Source organism: Onychomys torridus, chromosome 6 (assembly GCF_903995425.1).
Source record: "Onychomys torridus chromosome 6, mOncTor1.1, whole genome shotgun sequence".
In the NCBI taxonomy this organism is placed as follows: Eukaryota; Metazoa; Chordata; class Mammalia; order Rodentia; family Cricetidae; genus Onychomys; species Onychomys torridus.
Window position 1 is genome coordinate 37,562,612 of NC_050448.1, and position 18,752 is coordinate 37,581,363.

General features: G+C 34.4%; 1 protein-coding gene across 4 annotated transcripts in view; it reads left to right on the forward strand.

Moving 5' to 3' along the window:
* Positions 1–18,752, forward strand: part of Tsc22d2 (TSC22 domain family member 2) — a 47,674-nt gene that overhangs the window by 14,574 nt on the left and 14,348 nt on the right. For 2 of the 4 annotated variants that reach the window (XR_004945184.1, XR_004945185.1), the window contains one exon: positions 8,574–8,732. The exons of the other annotated variants lie outside the window; for them this stretch is intronic. The gene's annotated coding sequence lies outside the window, so the exon portion shown is untranslated. The remainder of the gene's footprint in view (positions 1–8,573; positions 8,733–18,752) is intronic. 4 annotated transcript variants of the gene reach the window in all.

An 18,752-nucleotide genomic window follows, 5' to 3' on the forward strand; every position in this document is an offset into this window, starting at 1 on the left:
CATTTGCTTGCTAGAATTTCATATATATATATAAAACAATGTATAGGCCCCCCAAACATTGCTTTTACTGTTTAGGTCTTATTTTTCACTTAAAACAACAACAACAACCTCTTTGACTTCACTTTTGGCAAAAGATACTTTGGTTTATCTTTCTGCTTAACATACATTTTTAAATAGTATGTGCTTCGTTCAGTTATTTGGCTGAATATTTATTAGCAATCCATCATTCTGTGTTTAATTAATAGGAGTTGAGCACAGTGTTTTTTAAATTCCCACAAAGCTTGTTAGATTCTTTTAACTCTGCCTGGCAACGTATTTGTGTCTTCTGGCATATTTTTGGATAACACTCATGGACTCAACTCTACTACCTCTTTCTTTAGAAAAGAGAGTTGCTAAGTGCATGTACATGTCATATTAAGACATGGTCTGCATTGCCTAATAGTAAATAAGTAAAACTTTCTTTTAATTTTTAGTCTTGATTTGTTTGTGTGTATAACTATAGAGATATTTTCTAATACTTTATACTTTATATCTTTTAGATGGTTTGTTCCTTACTTAACCAAAAATTATTTTAAAGTTTTTGAACAGGAAGTTTTTTTAAATTTGTAATACACTGTATATAATCAAGTTTTAATTAGTTTTGCTCTAACAGTATAAAGTATTATAAGGAAATATATAAGTAGATTATAGTATGAAACAGATGAAGTTTTAATCATTCAAGTAGTACTTGAGATATACCTTATACTTTTCCTGAATTCAAAGGAAATGTACTCTATTTGAATACGATAAGTATTCAAATGTAATTATTTGTAATATCTAGCTTTCATAAGCTGTCATGTCAGTATGAATGATATATTGTTTTCATTAATACATTGTGGAAAGGTTTGGTCTTTATTTTCTATAATTTTGATCTAATATTAAAGTGGTCTTTTAATTTTATTGTAAGACAACCACAGAAATTACTTGCTCATAATTTGTTGTTACAGCTAAATACTTGTTTTTAGTAGATACCAGATACTTTTAGCATCTTAGAAATGGGGCAAGTTCTGCATCTTTATAGTTTTTTTTTTATAGGTTAAAATGTATTTCTGGGTGGGAAAAAGGCAGTAGATCTGAACTTAGATCCTTATCACCCATGTACAAAAAGATCCAGATGTGGCGGTTCGGACACTAGAAGGCGGCAAAAGGCCACTCCCAGGATCTCACTGGCCTGCTCGTCTTCCCAGTCTAGCCAATCAGCAGGGTCCAGCGTCAGTGAGAGGCCTCACCTTGATAAATGAGATGAGGAAAGTGATAGAGCAAGACACCTGACATTGCCCTCTCATCTGTCTACATGCACGCGCGAGCGCGCGCGCGCACACACACACACACACACACAATCTAAAGTGAGAAGTGACTGGCTTTATTAGTTCTAACAGAACAGTTTATCCAACTTTATTTGGCAAATACTTACAGTTTGTTAACTGACACCAAGAAAAGCATTATGGTTCTATTTATAGCAGACGGGATGAAGATTTTTGTAATACTAAGTTTAAAACATTAATTATAACTTTTTTTTTTCTTTGCCGGAGCTGAGGACCGAACTCGGCTTTGCACTTGCTAGGCAAGCACTCTACCACTAAGCTAAATCCACAACCCCAAATTATAACTTTTGTTATGTGTTTTTGTTTGTTTGATTTTTTAATTTACCAAATAAGTATTTTACAAAGGTAATTCTGTTGTTAAATAGAACCATTCAAGAATTTAGGACAACCTTCCTAATGCTGTGACCCTTTAATACAGTTCCTCATGTTTTAGTGCCTCCCAACCATAAAATTATTTTGTTGCTACTTCATAACTTTATAGCATAATTTTGCCACTCTTAGGAATCTAACCTGCAACCCCAAAGGGGTTGTGACCCACAGGTTGAGAATCACTGGTTTTAGGAGACCATAAGTCCTATATATGATCTATCTGTGTTCTCTCCATCAGTGGGGGTAGCCTTTTTGAGACTTATTTTAAGGGGGGCAGGGGCGGGTAATGCTGCTTAGTGTGTAGATACATACAAAAGCCAGAAAAGGGGCATCCAGTTAGTTACCTGGATGTTAGGAGCCAAACTTGGGTCCTCCGGAATAGTTGGGAGCACTCTTAATCACTGAGCCCTCATTAATCATGCCTGAGTATCTGAAGGTCCATGCTTGTACCCAATTTTAAGGACTGAAACCTTTTTCTCCTGCCAGGATACTTTCAATTATCAAGTGTCTTTACACTCAAACTATGAATAACTACTAATATGCTGTTCCTCTTTAGCTTACCAGTTCTCCTTTGTTTCTTCCTATATTTAAATTATAATTAATAATTTGATAGGTTTTTCAGTAGCCAGATTGCCTTTGTCTATATTCAAATTTTGTGTTTTCCTCACTTATGTACTGAAATTGAAGCTACTCTCAATCCTTTTAGGTACCATCATAGTTTTTGTGTTCCTCATTTGTCAGTTGTGGAGTCCTTGGGAAACAATCTTTTGTGTTCCTCATTTGTCAGTTGTGGAGTCCTTGGGAAACAATCAATGGGAGTACTTACAAATAGAAGGAGAGTGATACTGATAGCTCAAAGAAAACCCAGCCCCTTCTTAAGCTTTTTTCATTCCAATAAATAGTATGTATTATATAATTAACTTTCTAAGAGGGTATATTAATTATTGTAAAGTCAATTTTTTGTGGTATCCTGACATACTATCATTTTAGTGATGCTAAATTTTGACTATCTGAAAATTTGTGTTCATTCTTGGTTCTCTTAAATCTAAAGAATTAGTTTAGAAACCTGTCTCAGTAATCATTGGGAATCAAACATCATTAAGAGTTTTTTCTCTATGAAAACTTAATGTAAGAATTACAGCAGTTAGTTTTATGATCTCTTAAATGTCATGTCAGTTAGAGAAGGAAGCATTAGAGAGATCAAAGGGAGGAAACCAGAATGCTTATAAGTATTTGCTTTATGGATAAACACTTGGAGTGTTTTGTCTTCATGAAGAAATCAGGTAAATTTAGTCAATAAGTGGTAAGCAGTTATAAGGGATACATGATTTCCTTGAATTAGCTTGTCCTTATGGTAGCAGCAATATTTAAATGTAAATTAATAAGGAAAGTGGTTAGATGCCATTATTTGACACACTTATTGATTTCTATAATATCAAGAAAAGCAAAATTATAAAACTCAATGCCTACTTTTAAGATTTATTTATTTTATGTATATGGTGTTCTATCTGCATGTACACCTGCATGCCAGAAGGAGGGCATCAGATCCCATTGTAGATGGCTGTAAACTACCATGTGGTTGCTGGGAATTGAACTCAGGACCTCTGGAAGAGCTGCCAGTGCCTTAACTGCTGAGCCATCTCTCCAGCCACTCAACACCTATTTCTAATGAGCTTGGTCTTACTTTGGGAAAAGATAGAATCATTATCACATAATTGAAAATAATGGCCCTTTATAATAGTCAAGCAGACTTTCTACTTCACAAGGAAAGTTGGAGTGATTGGTCAAAACTGTTTCAGGAGGTAGCTTTCTTAGTTGAAAGTGGGTAGAGTTCGGTATTTCAGAGCTAGAAAACTGAGGAAAAGAAGCAATCCAGTGAGAGGAATGGTACTGTGGATCACTCATGAAAGTATAGGACTTACGTATATGTGTGGGTAAGTATAAGAAAAATAGTTGGATTTGATTTATGTATAATATAAAGTCAACAGGGAAGAAAAATTTGAATGAACAGAGAAAATGTATCATTGTCAAAAAGTAGGAATTAGTAAGATTTTACAACTCGAGGACCACAAGGAAGCACTCAAATGACTCCAGAGTGTTGAAAACCCAGTTGACTGAGAGAATGCTCATTAGTAAAAGAATTCGTTTGAATAGATATATAAATGGGGTTTATGGTTTTAGCTGTTCTGTGAATTAGTTAACAGACTGGTAGAAATATCCAGGTATGCAACTGGGTAGAGAAGTAAGATACTGAAGAAATTTTTTTCTCTGTATTTAGAGTTCAAACTTTAGAACAGGCTAGATTTCTAAGGAAGAGAGTAGGTAGGGTAAGAGATGGTCAAACCAGAACCATAAGCAATAGCACCTAACATTGAGATCAGGAGAGGAGATAATATTAAAAAGTATGTTTTAGAAATGGGAACATTTGGGAATATTGCTTCCTAACCAAAAGAAGAGAAAATGTTAGTATCTGCTCTTAGACAATTGTCTGCTGCCCCAGTTTTAACCATAAATCTTAACCTTATTCTTTGCAATACTGTTTCATTAGTTCCTAAACATTTCTTAGTTTTTCTGTAGTTCAACCAGAACACCTGACATTGGTATCTATTTTCTGCACACTGATGGATTTTAGAATTGGCAGTGAGAATTGTTTAGCTGTTTACTGGTCTACATGATTTTGTTCCGTTGTATACCGCCTTTCTTCCTTGCTTGAGTTACTCAACCTAAGTCACCCATCCTACTTTCAGGGTCATGGTAATTTTCAGGGTGAGATTTATTATTTATTTATATCTCTCACCATATTTTAAGAAAACCAAATCATTAATTAGTACAAAATTGTGTAAATCAGTTCACTAAGCTATTTTACAAAATCTTGGACTTTATAGCAAAGATTTGTTAGGAAAAGCTTATCATTGGACTTGCTCAGACTAAAAGAAAATTTAAATATACCCTGAAATTACTGAACTAGAACAAATATATCTTTCTTTTGTTATTGTTTTGTTTTTTCATTGTATTCCTAGACAGTTTAAAAACTTAGGTTCATACTTCAGTGTATTTAAACTCATGTGTACATAAGTTTATAAGCCTTTGGGGAAGAAGTATTAGATGAAATTTTATTTTATTTTTTTAAGATTTGGAGAGATATATATGGCTGACTTAAACTGTAGATGGAGTTCTTTAGATGCCTGCCCACACATTCTCAAACTAATACCGCAAATAAATCTTTGAATATTTTGGTTTTTGTAATTGATAAGAGAACTTTTAAATGCTGTGGATTATCAAAAATTAGCTTCTGTATTTGGACTGTAGTTGGCTGTTTCTAAAATAAATATTTGTTATATTTGGAAGAAACAAATTTTAATATATGAAAATAATTACAGTTTATTATCCTTTGCTAAATATCCTTTAAAAATAGCATTTTCATGTTAAGACAGTTTATCTCTTCAGAATTTGAAGATTCATTATTATAAATAGTAAAAGATTTGGAAGATGCTATTTTTTTTTTCAGCTTTTTAATTCTATAGTATTTGGACCAGAAATGGTGGTATCCTCCATTTCTGTACATTGAAGTATGTGTGCAGGCAGTATGGCTGTCACTGCCTATAGTTACTTAGCGTATACTGTGTCAATAGCAGTAGCACAGGCCTTTTTTAAATAACAGCACTCAGGAGGCAGAGGCAGAGGCAGAAGCAGGTGGTTCTGAATTTGAGGCCAGCCTGGTCTACATAGCAACTTCCAGGGCAGGCAAAGGTACACAGAGGAACCAACCCTGTATCAAAGAAAGTCAACTCAGAGTAAATATGTAGTTTCCTGCTAAAGTATATAGTGTTTTTTATTACATATACTTGAGAGTATTTAACTGGCCTCCATTTACTCTATTACTCCATTATATCTTCTCCTACCTCCAATTTCATTTTTTAAAATTTTCTGTTATATCCTTTAGAAATTCATAAATTTACATAGGGCTGAGGGATGTGGCTTAGTGGTAATGCTAAGTTTGTGTCTAGCGTATGTGAGACCCTGGCCCCAAGCCTCAGCACTTAAAAAAGAAGAAAAAAAGGACAATGAGCAAGGGAAATGACTCAGTGGGTAAAGTGCTTGCCGTGCAAGCATGAGACCTTAGTTTGGTTCCCAGTGCACACATTTGGGGGTTGGGGGAGGAGCCGGGAATAGCAACACATATCTGTTAGTCCAGCACTGGAGAGGATCCCTGGGATTTAATGGTCAGCCAATGAGAAGGCCTATTTTAAAATCTGAGGTCGAAGTGAATGAGGAAGACATTTGATGTAGACTTCTGGTCTCCATATCTACTCCCACATACATGAACACATACATACATGTGCACACAAAAATAAAAATCACATATCAGCATGTAGGAACTTTTTGGTTATTGTCATAATAATTAGACCTGTAATAGCATATTTATTGTAGTTTCTGTGTTAATTTCTGAGAACATGTGGTCTTGCCATGTTTTTATTCTGTCAGGAATATTTGGATTAAATGATTATCTTAGATATTTCTAAGTTCATTTTCCTAATACATAATATATGGAACAATATATGTGTAGTGAACTTTTTTGAACAGCAGTGAAATTATGTCTACATATTCATGGGTAGTCTTAAGAATTTTTAAAATATTTTAAAAGAAATATGGTTTATACTTGAAAATGGAGTTGTGTGTGACTCCAAAGATAACGCATTCAAATAGCAAACAGCAGGCTGGGAATATAGATAGCTCTTAGTGGTAGTGCATTCACCAACTCAAAATCCTGGGTTTAACCCCTAGTATTTCAAGGAATTTCCCCAAAAAGTTATCTGGGGAGATCTTATAGGCTTGTTATTCAGAGTCTGTCACCTTTCAGATTAATACTTGGAAATTTTAAGTCATTTATCCTTGCTCTCCTGCTCTTGTTTTGTTGTGGGGTTTTTTTTGTTTGTTTTGTTTTGTTTTTCCATAAAGGAAGGTGAAATAAGTGATGGTAAGCATAAACCTAGTTCTAAACTAAAAACTTTCAACAGTACATTGTCAGCTAGTGAGATTTTTCTTCCTAACAATAGAGATATTGTTAGATTATGGTTAACAAAGCTTTCTAGGTACTCATAAAAGGAATTTCTAATGTTAACATTTCAAAGGCTGATTAATCTTTATTCATCTATAAGTATTTCAGCTACCTAGATTCATTTTAAAATAAGACTTCAAATATTGCCCTGTCCTATGTAACTAATTTCTTAAAATGTGTGCTCAATTTTTAAAATTGAAGTAGAAATTTTGTATTTTTAAACATAGTTTTTTTAACTCTGAAATTACATTTGCATAATATGCATATATTTTTACCTATAAGCTTATCAGTAAAATAACAGAATTTGCTTTATATATGACTAGTTTAATTCTGTTTTCCAAAGACTTCCTAGGCATGCCATGTGTAAGCAAGTCCTTTAACAAAGAGTCAAGCAGTCTACTCTTTAAATGGCTAGCTAGTTCATTCAGGCCTACTAGACAAGGAAATTACCAGTGTTATCAATACACATTTAGGAAGCCTTTAGTTTATTAAATAGGACTGTATATGTTAGCTTTTTGTGGGATTTTCCCCATAACAGAATAAATCATCAAAATTAGATATTTTGAAAATATTAAGTGAGTATTTTGACATAAAATTTTTCATGGACATTTGGTGATAATACAGTGATCACAGCTTTGGATAAATATGGATTTTTGCCTTCACCAGGTGATTTCATTCTAAGCTTACACTTTGGGGAAAAAAATCCAGTTCATATAATTTTAATGACATCAAATGTGTTGTGAGATTACATTTGGAAAGATTGTATTTGTAAATAACCTTGTATGATAGAAAAGTTCCATTCAAAGGTAAAGTCTGTGGCAGCATAATGCACCGCATACATTTAAGTCAGATATCCTAAGATAGCTGCAGAGTTTCCTTTCCAAAACTGTCTTGAATTTTGAACATACTGTTCTTCCTCAATAATGGGTCTCTTTCTTTTTTCCTCCTCTTTTCCCTTCTACCTGTTAATTCATTTTATTTAGAGTGTTAATTTAGGTAAAACTATATCCACAGTTGTTGCCTTTGCTGTGGATCACTGGCAACTAAAAATAAAAATAGGAATATCAGACAGGAGATGTTTTTAATGATGTCATTCTTTAGGGATTTAAATAGATGGCCAATAGGAAACTTTCTGGCAAAAAATTAATAATTTAAGAAGATAACTTGTAACAAAGTAGTTTTGGCCATTTTAAAAATCTTTCCCCAGTTTTTTTCAACACCCGTACCAAGATGGTTTCCAGGACCACTGCTGAATAATTCAGGATATACTATTTATTTCTGTACATATAGCTTGGGATAAAGTTTGTTCTTACCAACATGTCTACTTTCATAATTTGGGAGGAGTATAGACAGACAGAGACGTCAAATAAAAATGGAATGCTTTCTTAAGCGTTGAAGTGATCCCTGCAGATTTTTATGGTCCTGCCAGCTGCACTAGAGTTTAGAAACATACATGGATATGGACCAGAGAGTAGTGCTCCAGTGCCATTCTTTAGGGTTAAAACTGTCTATATCAGGTTGATGGTGTTAAATCAGAATTTCTGGATCATGATCTTGAACTTTTAATTGGTTCCATTTCTGTTTGACTCTTCACTGATAAGTATCCTGGTGGCCTGAAAGTCCGTGTTGGAATTTTAAGTTTTAAGAATCCAAATCAAATATTTCAAATTATTTTACATCTAAAAATATCAGTTGTGTAATCATGGTAAAACAAACCTTTGCTATAAACGATTTTAAAAGCTATTTGATTAAAGCACTTATTTACTTAAACTCTTTGCTAGAATTTTTTTTAGAATTCAGCATCGGAGGAGGAATGTGACATAATAATGATCGAAAGCCGAAAGTTTAAAAGTTGTGATGCCCTCACATGGTTGGAGGGTTATTCTAGCTTCTAAGGACTGAATGTTGTCCACAAGAGTGTCTCATCAGGTCATAAATTGGTAAGACTTAATGGATTAGATTTTATGTACTATACCTGATGTTATTGTATTGAGATGACTATATGAACAAAATGAGCACGTTGTATAATTAATAGTATAAAATATAAGTTGAAACTTGGAATTTTAAATACTTGGATTATGTAATCATTTCAGAGTCTCACAAAGCTCAGGACCCTATCTCTGTAGTAGTATTTAATAAATACATTAGTTTAAAAAAGAAAGTGAAATCCTTATGATAGTAGCATTAAATATTCCTGTTGCATCTGTTATAGATGTTTACAGTGTAGTGAAAAGCCCAAAATATTTTGCAGCTGTTTTTCCAGGAAATACTTGAGAAGTAATTCTTTTTTTTTTAAAGGAATATATCCATTTTTTTCATAAAATACTGTATAAATTAATTTTATTTCTTTGGAGGATTTTACTTTCTTCATAAAGGCCATCTTTAATTGTTTCTAAACACAGCCACATTTTTTCCCAGTTTTTATGTTGAGAATACTTAAAATGCCAGTGTCATATAAAAATAATATATCCTGAACATTAAATTCTTTCAGAAGTCTCTGCTTAGAAAAACAACGTGTTTTATTTACTTTCTTTGGCTTGTTTACTGGAGCTGTATTTTGATGAAGTGGGCTCTTAGTAAGGTTTAACTCAGGATAAGATCTTAAATTTTTAATCTGAAATTCATATTTTGAAAATGAAGAAAAAAAGTATAGACTAAGTTATACGTCCGTAATTATACCATTATAGAATTAGTGCTCTTATTAAGGTATATTACACATACCCTACCAAGCTATCAAGAACTATTTGGAGTTCTTCCTAAGGAAGCTAAAAGGTGTGGATTAATAGGAACTGAGCCAGCCACTGTAGAGTTTAAAGCTTTGTCCTCAGGCAAACATAGGTCTTTATCCACTATCTCCTTATCCACACTCATGCCTACTCTGTTTTCTGAGTAATATCCTGTTGTTTCCAGTGCGGTTTTCTGTAACTTCTCTATAAACTTAAATTCCTTCAAGTAGTAATTGTGAGTCTGGAAAGAAAACAAACCAGTAAGTTCCTGTTCATTTTCTTTAACAAATTTGCACAACTCAATCAAAAATGATTTCTAATTTCTCTAATGTATATTGAATAGTTAAAGGCTTCAGAAAATTGCAAGTTTTAGGAATTGGAAGTATAATTATATGTGCAGTCTTATGTAAAAAGTTAAGAGCATTAATTAGTCTGATCTTCAAGAATAGTTAATATCAATAGTGAAAGTCTTGGCCAAGCTTAGTGGCACTTGCCTTTAATTCTAGCATTCTGGAGGCCCAGTTTGAGGCCATCCTGGTCTAACATAGCAAGTTTCAGGACAGCTGGGACTACATAGTGAGACTCTCTTTGAAAAATAACAAGCAAACAAAGTGAATGTTTTGTATTTTAAAAGGCAAGCCTGGTTTGTCACCCAAGTGTATGATTTACAAGAGGAGTTTTTAACAAATACATTGATCCTATTGATTTTCACTAATAATAGACCCTGATAGATAGAACAAATCAGAGCATAGCTGCCTTAGTTTAAAATATCTATCTCAAATTCGGGTTTGGTGGCATGTGCCTTTAATCCCAGCACTTGGGAGGTTGGGGGGGGGGTGTCTCTGAGTTTGAGGCAGCCTTGTCTACAGAGCCAGGATGACACAGAGAAACCTCATCTCAGGGTGAGGAATGGGGGATCCCATACTGTAAATCCTTGTTCAAGTGTTGATTGGATTTCTCTATAAATTAGTTGTGCTTTTGCTGCTACTGTTAGACACTGTACTCAGTGTTCTTGGTACATTACTCACTTAATTTTTCTAACTCATAGTTATATGGATGCCATTTATTGATATCCCTGAGAGGGACTTTTGATGCTTTGTTTTGGCGTTTGGTTTGAGGCAGCCCTGACAGGCCTGGAACTTCATATATATAGACAGCATAGTCTTGAACTCACAAAGGCTTTCCTTCTTTCTCCCTCTAGGATGCTATTATTAAAGGTATGCACGACCATGCCTATCAAATTTTGTTGGTTTGCAGAGAAGCAAATTGAGGCATAGAGAGATGGGATAACCTGTCATATCACCATTAAATGATGGCACTAGGAGTCAAGTTTATCTCTCATTGGAATATGTATAGATTCTCATTCAATATCAGTATTCTTACATGGAGAATAACCCTAGATAACTTGGTAGATAAGTTTATATTATACAAAGACATGAATACATAAATTTAATTCATATTGAACTTGGGTGCTGTGTCATTCTCTATTACAAAATCATCTTTTAATCCATAAAGTATTTCCAAAATACATGTTGTGAGTTGTATAGTGTTTAAAATTGTTTTTGCATTAGAAAACATTCTGTTCAAGTTTAATGTTCATGATTATAAGCAAATAAATGTGTATTATAATTTTTTTAAAAAAAAAAGTCTTGAGCCTGCAAGATAGTTTAGAGGCAAAGGTGCTTGACACCAAGCCCAGTGACCTGAGTTCGATCCCCATGATCGGAAAAGTGGAAGGAAAGAACCAACACTTACAAATTGTCCTCTGACCTCCATGTGCACACTATGGTACCTTCATGTGTGTGCACATACACAAACACACGCTAAAATAATGTGAAACATTAAAGTCTTAATACCTGTTAGAATAGTATTAAATGAAATTATTAAGAAGTTCACCCTTGCCAGGGAGTAGTGACACACACCTTTAATCCCAGCACTTGAGAGACAGAGGCAAGCTGTGAGTTCAAGGTCAGCCTGGTCCACAGAGTGAGTCCTAGGACAGCCAGAGCTGTTAGAGAAATCCTGTCTCGAAAAAACAAGAAGAAGAAACTCACCCTTTAATAATGAAGTCTTATAAATAGCAAACATTAAGATCTAATTGCATTTATTTCCTCAGATAGTGGGAAATATATGTAAAACTATGCTAGATGCTTCATAAGAATTTCTCACTTTGTGAATTTTTCACTTTGTTGTAAATAATTCTATTGAAAAAACTTTTATTTGTACTTTTAAAACATTTATAAAGCAAATTTTTTTTTTTTTTTTTAATTTTCAGAGCTGAGGACCGAACCCAGGGTCTTGGGTAGCTAGGCAAGCACTCTACCACTGAGCTAAATCCCCAACCCTGCAAAAGTTCTTTTAGATGCATAAACCTTTAATCCTTGTGTGTGCTTTAAACCTACCTTTTTGGTTTTGATTTTATATCTCATTGAGCTCTAAACCTTATAACCTCTTCTACCTTTTAAATATTTAAATACTATTAATATTTTAAAGTTCTGTGTGTCTGAATATTTCTTAATGCCAGGCATAGTGGTACACACCACTAATCCTAGCACTTAGAGTGGAGGCAGGAGAATTAAAGAGTTTGAGGATAATCAAATTTGATCATGAGACCTTGTCTGAAAACATAAGAGCTGTTGCTATAGGTTCATGGTATATTGACTGCATTAAATGTGCAAAGCTTTGGGTTCAGTCTGCAGCACCACAATAAAAAATGGAAAGAGAGAGGGAAGGTAAAGTTAATCCAAAATGATGGCTGCTTAAAACAAGTTCAAGTTAAAATCATAAGAGTTTGCTTCCTCTTCAGATAAATTGACATTGTTTACAGATCAAAGACAAACTTTGTTCAATGTCATGATTAAAAGTATACAGACAACTTTATATCTGATCAAAATATGAAAATCTTATCTTTAAACTATTATTTTTTTAGAATACATTTATGCCTCACCTTTTTTAGTAATAATACATTTGTGTTTTCAAAACATGACCTCTCTACTGAGCTGGCTCTGTTCATTGCCTATGGCTTTCCTTGGCAAATACTTCATGTTTTTGTCATCTCTGACTTTCCAGAGTCTCCATGTCAGCTTAAAGATGACTCTTAGAGCTTCACATAATTGTCCTTTCAAGGGCTTCCCACAGGGATTCTAATTTTGCTACACATTACTTGGCTCTCAAGTCCTTCCTTTGGATATCAGTGGAAGTTCCCATAGCCACTCAGTGCTTAAATTCTACATGGTTGCAAAGCCAGCATCAGGTAATACCAAAAAGATGATTACTACCACATAATATATATAAGAGAATATTAGCTGCACTTCAAATTCTATGAAAATACTGAAGAAGGTGCATTGTCTAGTTGCTGTTTTATAAATAGAGGCTTCAGTTCATGATCATTTAAGTTATAGTACTAATATAAACATAGTTCTGAAATGGTAGGAGGTATGGCTTAATAGAAATCACAAGATGTCTTCTCTTTAATTATTGATTGTATTTTGGTGGTTCAGGGACTTCTTAGGGCTATTTGTGCCCAGATCCAATGTAAAAGGAATGAAGTGTTGGAATTTCACCAGGAGGTGGTAGCACACTCCTTTAATCCCAGCACTCAAGAGGCAGAGGCAGGTGAATCTCTGTGAGTTGGAGGCCAGCCTTGTCTATATAAGCTCCAGGACAGCCAAGGCAACACAGGAAAACTCTGTCTTGAAAAAAAAGTGTTGGAATTTCTTCATGCTCCCAAATCTCATTTCCTAAGAAGTCCTACTTGTTTACAAGGCATCTTTGAAAGGCATTATGAACTATCTTTATCTCATCTAACAAAATTTTCAAATCTTTGTCCTGCTCTGCTCACCTCAGATTAAACTTTGGTTTCTTTTACTTCCTCTTAGACTCATTTCTGACTGAATTGTCAAAGAGATTGAGTTGGAGGCCAGCCTTGTTTATAGTTGAGAGAACTCATGGATAGGCATTTATGAAATGATTATGCAACTCAGAATATGATTGTAATGTGTAAAGTCTTTGTCAAAATTTTAACTGAAAGATTGGAGTTTTGAAGTCAACCTTGTTTTCCATGAAATGATGGATTTCACTGGCACATACATCATTCAGTTGCCTGTAGCATAGAGAAACTGCTATCCATTCCTTTTCTCAATGAGTAAAACCAAATGCAAAGAACATTTTTAAAAGGGTATGCCATTAAAGGCCAGGCTCACAACCGAACAGAGTATGGAGAGCTGTAATTATTGACTTGACTTCCACTAACTTTAGTAGGGAGAGAAGCTTCTTGAGGGCTGCCTGTTTTTAACTGTGCTTAGGAAACCCTTCTAGTCCTGTCTAGTAGTTTAAATACCTGATTAGTTTCTTACATCTTTGTCCAACCAACCTCAGCATGGCACCAATTCAAACTGAACTTTACAAGTGTAATTAGATAATATATTAAATATTGCAAGTTGTGTTTCATAGTTTTCTTTGAGAAATATGTTGACTTTTAGTCATAGGCAGCATATGTAATAACACCCTTGAGATGGATAGTTCCTGCTGTTGAGGTTTAATTTAAGAGGGAACATTTGATAGAGACAGCAAACAAAATTGTCTGTTGAAGAATCTGAAGGAAAGGCTCCATCTCAGATACTTATCTCTTTTATCTAAATTAATACAACAAATTTCAGATCATGATAGAAATTTAGAATTCATCTTAAAGACTTTACAGGAAACTGGGGCCAGCAGGATGATTCAGTGGATAAAGGTACCTGCCACCACATTTGATATCCTGAGTTCAGTTCTTGAGATCCACATGATTAGAGAGAACCAACCAAATCTAAATCTCACAAATTGTCATCTGACTTCCATACAGACACACCCCACACAAAAATAATGTGTAATAAAAAGTTTTTAAATATTTTACATAAGCTGATATATGAACAGCTATTATGAAATTCTGCTATGTGATACATCTAAATTTTACTGTTATCTATAATATCTCCTTATCATTTCAGAAACTTGGGATCCAGTTTTAACTGAGGAAAAGTTGTTTGTAGTTAAAAGCTGACCATGTACTACTTTGAGTAGGAGTCTCCTTGAATGAAAAAAAAAAAAAAAAACCCAACTTGAAACCCGTTGTATTTCCCTAATGCTGGGCCAGACTCTTAATATGCAGGTCTGAAGCAATAAATGACTAGGATCATAAATGGTTTAAGCAAAGCAGCACTGTATCCCAGTGTTGCTGGGTTTTTTTTTTCTTTTAATAATTTATTGTTGAGATTTTACATAACACTAAAGGAAGACCTGAACAATTTTTTAATTACACTTTTTGCACATTTGATGTTGAATTAAATGAATCTGATACATTTCAGTGGCCATTGGTGGTTTCTTTCCCACAGAAATTTTTATACAGTGAAATTCTGACAGTCTAAGGATTAGAGTTTTATTAATGTTTAGTCTACACAAATGCTGTTTCATAAGCCTTAATATAAATTTCAATCTCAAGTTAATTTTATTAGAATATATTTTGAAATTGCATGAAGTCTCAACAGTTGGCTGCAAGAAATCAAAGTAAATCTAGTAGGCTATAATTAGTATTATTTAAAATTCTTTCGGATAACAGTTAAACATGCTTTTTATTAACTAATCATAATTAATTTTATAATGCTTTGTGGCCTCAGGAGCTTAGTTCTTACTTTTTAGTTTAAGACAAATTAAGAATATTGACCCTACAGTGTCAGAAGAGTGAAGTAACTGTTTCAAACAGTGGAAGGGACTAATTGAAGTTTGGGGGTTGTTGTTGTTGTTGTTGTTGTTTTTAATCACAAGTCCCCTTGATAGGCTTCCTTTAAGATAGTGCAGCTGTGACCCCACTTTACAAATGTGGCTGGTCATAGTATGTTAAGTCCTAGGATCCATCCCTCCTGTAAGTGGGTAGAATTGAGATCTAAAAACATCTGGAGTCTGAGACAGGAGGATCCTGAATTTGAAGTTAACCTGGGGTATATTGCAGGATTCTGTCTTAAACAAAACAAAACAAAAGCAACTTTTTTCTAATTCAAAAGTCTATGCCCCTGAAAACGAATATTCTTTGTGAATTCAGTTTTTTACTTATACAACAGATGAGAGATAAGCTGTTTTACCTCCGTTCCCATAATGGGTACCCCACCATGAGCTAGAGATGACTTGGATAGCATTATGCTTAATCTGTGCTGTCTCTTTATTAAGTCTATGTAATTATTAAACATCTCAACTGTAAAACATTGGTTGGTTTATAAAAGACAAATAAGAGCACAGTGTGTTGATACATACCAGAAATCACCATACTCCAGAGGCAGAAGGAGTAGGATTATAAGTTTGAGACCAGCCTGGGCTACATGAAGAAATCCTAAGCAAACACAGAGCAGATACTGTCTCTCCCCCAATAAAGAATACTGTTCATTTCCCTAGGGAATAATGGCTTTGCTTGGTGGTGTCCTTTTAATCCAAAAGAAACAAGCAATTACATATTTAGAAATTTCAAGATATTCTCTTATTCTTCTGGGTTTATCTCAGTTGAAACAATCCCTTGACAACCTTCATTTTATGTATTACTGCCCTGGACTTTGGGGGGTAGATTATCAGTGAAGGGACATAATAGCAAGGAAAAATGAGTGATCTAAAAACAAATGTTTTAGTTATGCAATCTTAATCTTAAAACTTTTATTTTTGTTATGTGTATTGTCCATAGAATTAGAATTTTTCTAGAAGGTGGGTTTAGATATGTCTTTTGTGTCAAGAAGTTGGCATAAATGAAAATAATAACTATAAAATAGATAAAAATTATGTACTCTTCACTATTATTTGAATTTTACTTTGTTTACAAAGGAATAGTCTCATTTTCATTTTGATCAGGCCTTGATCGAGAGGATCTATTAAAAAATGGCTGTTCAGCCGGAAGAAACAGTATGATAGGTTCTTGATAAAGAGGAGATAGTTTGAGGCTATTGAATAAATAATATTCCTAAGAACTATATATGCTTTCCCACACCCATCTTATTCCATAACTTTTTATGTCTTCTATAGTGTATTTGCTATTTTATCTTAACTTTATAAGCATGCTCATTTTCTACCACAGTTTTGAACCAGATCTAGAGCTCTCAGCCTGAGTCTCCCCTGGAGTTTATATACCTAATCCCTATAGTCTTCTGTATCTCTCTTCCAGGCTCTACATTTCAAACCTAAATTACCCCCTTCCCTGCCTTACCTACAAATCTAGTTGCCTTCATCATGACACTACCATTGTCCTATTCCTGATTCTCCTGGGCTCTGTCCCCATCATCCTTTGCATTTCTTCACAGTTGAGTCCCTTCCCCTCTTCATTTGTTTGATCTCTCATAGTCTCTATGCTTCAATTGTGAAAACTCTTAAATACACAGCACTGTTTCATACCTGTGAATATCCTGCTATCTGCATCTGCTTCTCTCTTTAACTTTTTCTACCATTCGATTACCAATTCCTACACAGAGAGGGAAAGAGAATATTTGTGCGGATATACGATTTCATAAAACTCTGAAACCAATTGATGAAGGACTGTATATCTGATAAGAGTAATTTGCCAAAGGATAAATGACTTGATGTGAAGTCAAGCTACACTGTATTTACTAATACAGTATCTAGTGATCCTACCATTCTTGAATGCTGCCAAAATTTTCTTCTAGCCATTGTTCATTGGCTGACATCCTTGATAGAGAAAAGAGTATGTAAATGTTATCTAGAAGAGCCAGGAGGAGGAGGAGGCTGGTATGAGGCTTTATAGAAAATAGGAAGTGAAGTTTGTTTAGGATTTATAACTTGTTCCAATGAAGTTGGATTATCTAAATTTATGTATTAGATACTTGACTGTAAGAACATAAAATAGGGCTGCCTAGATGGCTCAGCGGTTTGTAAAAGTACTTATTTGCCAAGCCTGACAAACCTGAGATAGATCCCTGGACCTTTGTTAAGGAAAGAGAAAACTGACTCCCAGAAGTTGTGTTTTCATCTTGACCATGAACCATTGTGCTCTCCTCACAGGCACAAAATAAGAAAATCAAATTAATTAATGTGTGTGTGTATATATGTATGTATTTATTTGTTATATGTATGGATGTTTTGATTTCGTGTCTGTATATGAACCACATGCATGCCTGATGACCATGGAGGTCAGAAGACATCGAATCCCCTGGGACTAGAGTTACAGACAGTTGTGAACTGCCATGTGGGTGCTGGGAATCAAACCTGGGTCCTGTACAAGAGCAGCAAATGCTTTTAAACACTGAAACCATCTCTCCAGCCCCCCTAAGATTTACATTATTTTTATATTGTGTATATGAGTATTTGTATGTGTGTTTATATGAAATCAATGCAACTTTTAAAATGGCAATTATTTATCTTCGAATTAAAAATGAGGAATGCAAATAAGTACTATTTCTGCATTCATTTGTTTTGAGTATAAAATTGTAGCATTGTCAATGTCCACTGTCTAGGAAGAATTACTATAAAGAAAGTTATACAGGAAACAGTTTGGGAAGTGATGTAAAATTTTCTAGAGAAAGATGCCTTAGAAAACCAGTGCAGCAAGTGAAACAGAATTCAAGTATACTAATTGTTAAGGTTAGAGACACCTTTACAGAAGAGAAAACTTGAGCTGAGAGCAATAAAAGAATGATAGAATTGCCACAGAAGACAGCTTTAGCTCTGAACAGACAGACAGATAGATAGATCGATAATGAGTAAAGAAACCTTGAAGGGTTTAATGAAGTTAAAGATTTCCAATGTAAAATTTGGGCAGGTATTTGAAATGGGGTAAGGAAAGAACATAAGGACCACATGTAGTAAAAATTCTAGCACTCTAAAAGTGGAAGCAGGAGAATCAAGAGAATTGAAGGCCTAGGGGCTGAAGAGAGAGCACACTGGTAAAGAACAGTGGTTGCTCTTCCAGAGGACTAGACTTCCAATGCCAACACCCACGTGGTGGCTTAAACCATCTCGTAACTCTGGTTCCAAGTGATCTGGCACCCTCCTAACCTCCTTGGGCACTGCATGCATGTGATACACAGACATACATGTAGACAAAACACCCATCCACATAAAATTAAAATTTTTAATTTAAAAGTTCAAGGCTGGGATAGTGAGAAGACTCTCTAGGTAAAGGCCAAGCCAAGTGACCTGAGTTTTATTTCCCAGAATTACATAGTAGGAAAGAATCAGTGCCCACAAGTTGTCCTTTTGACCTCAGCATGA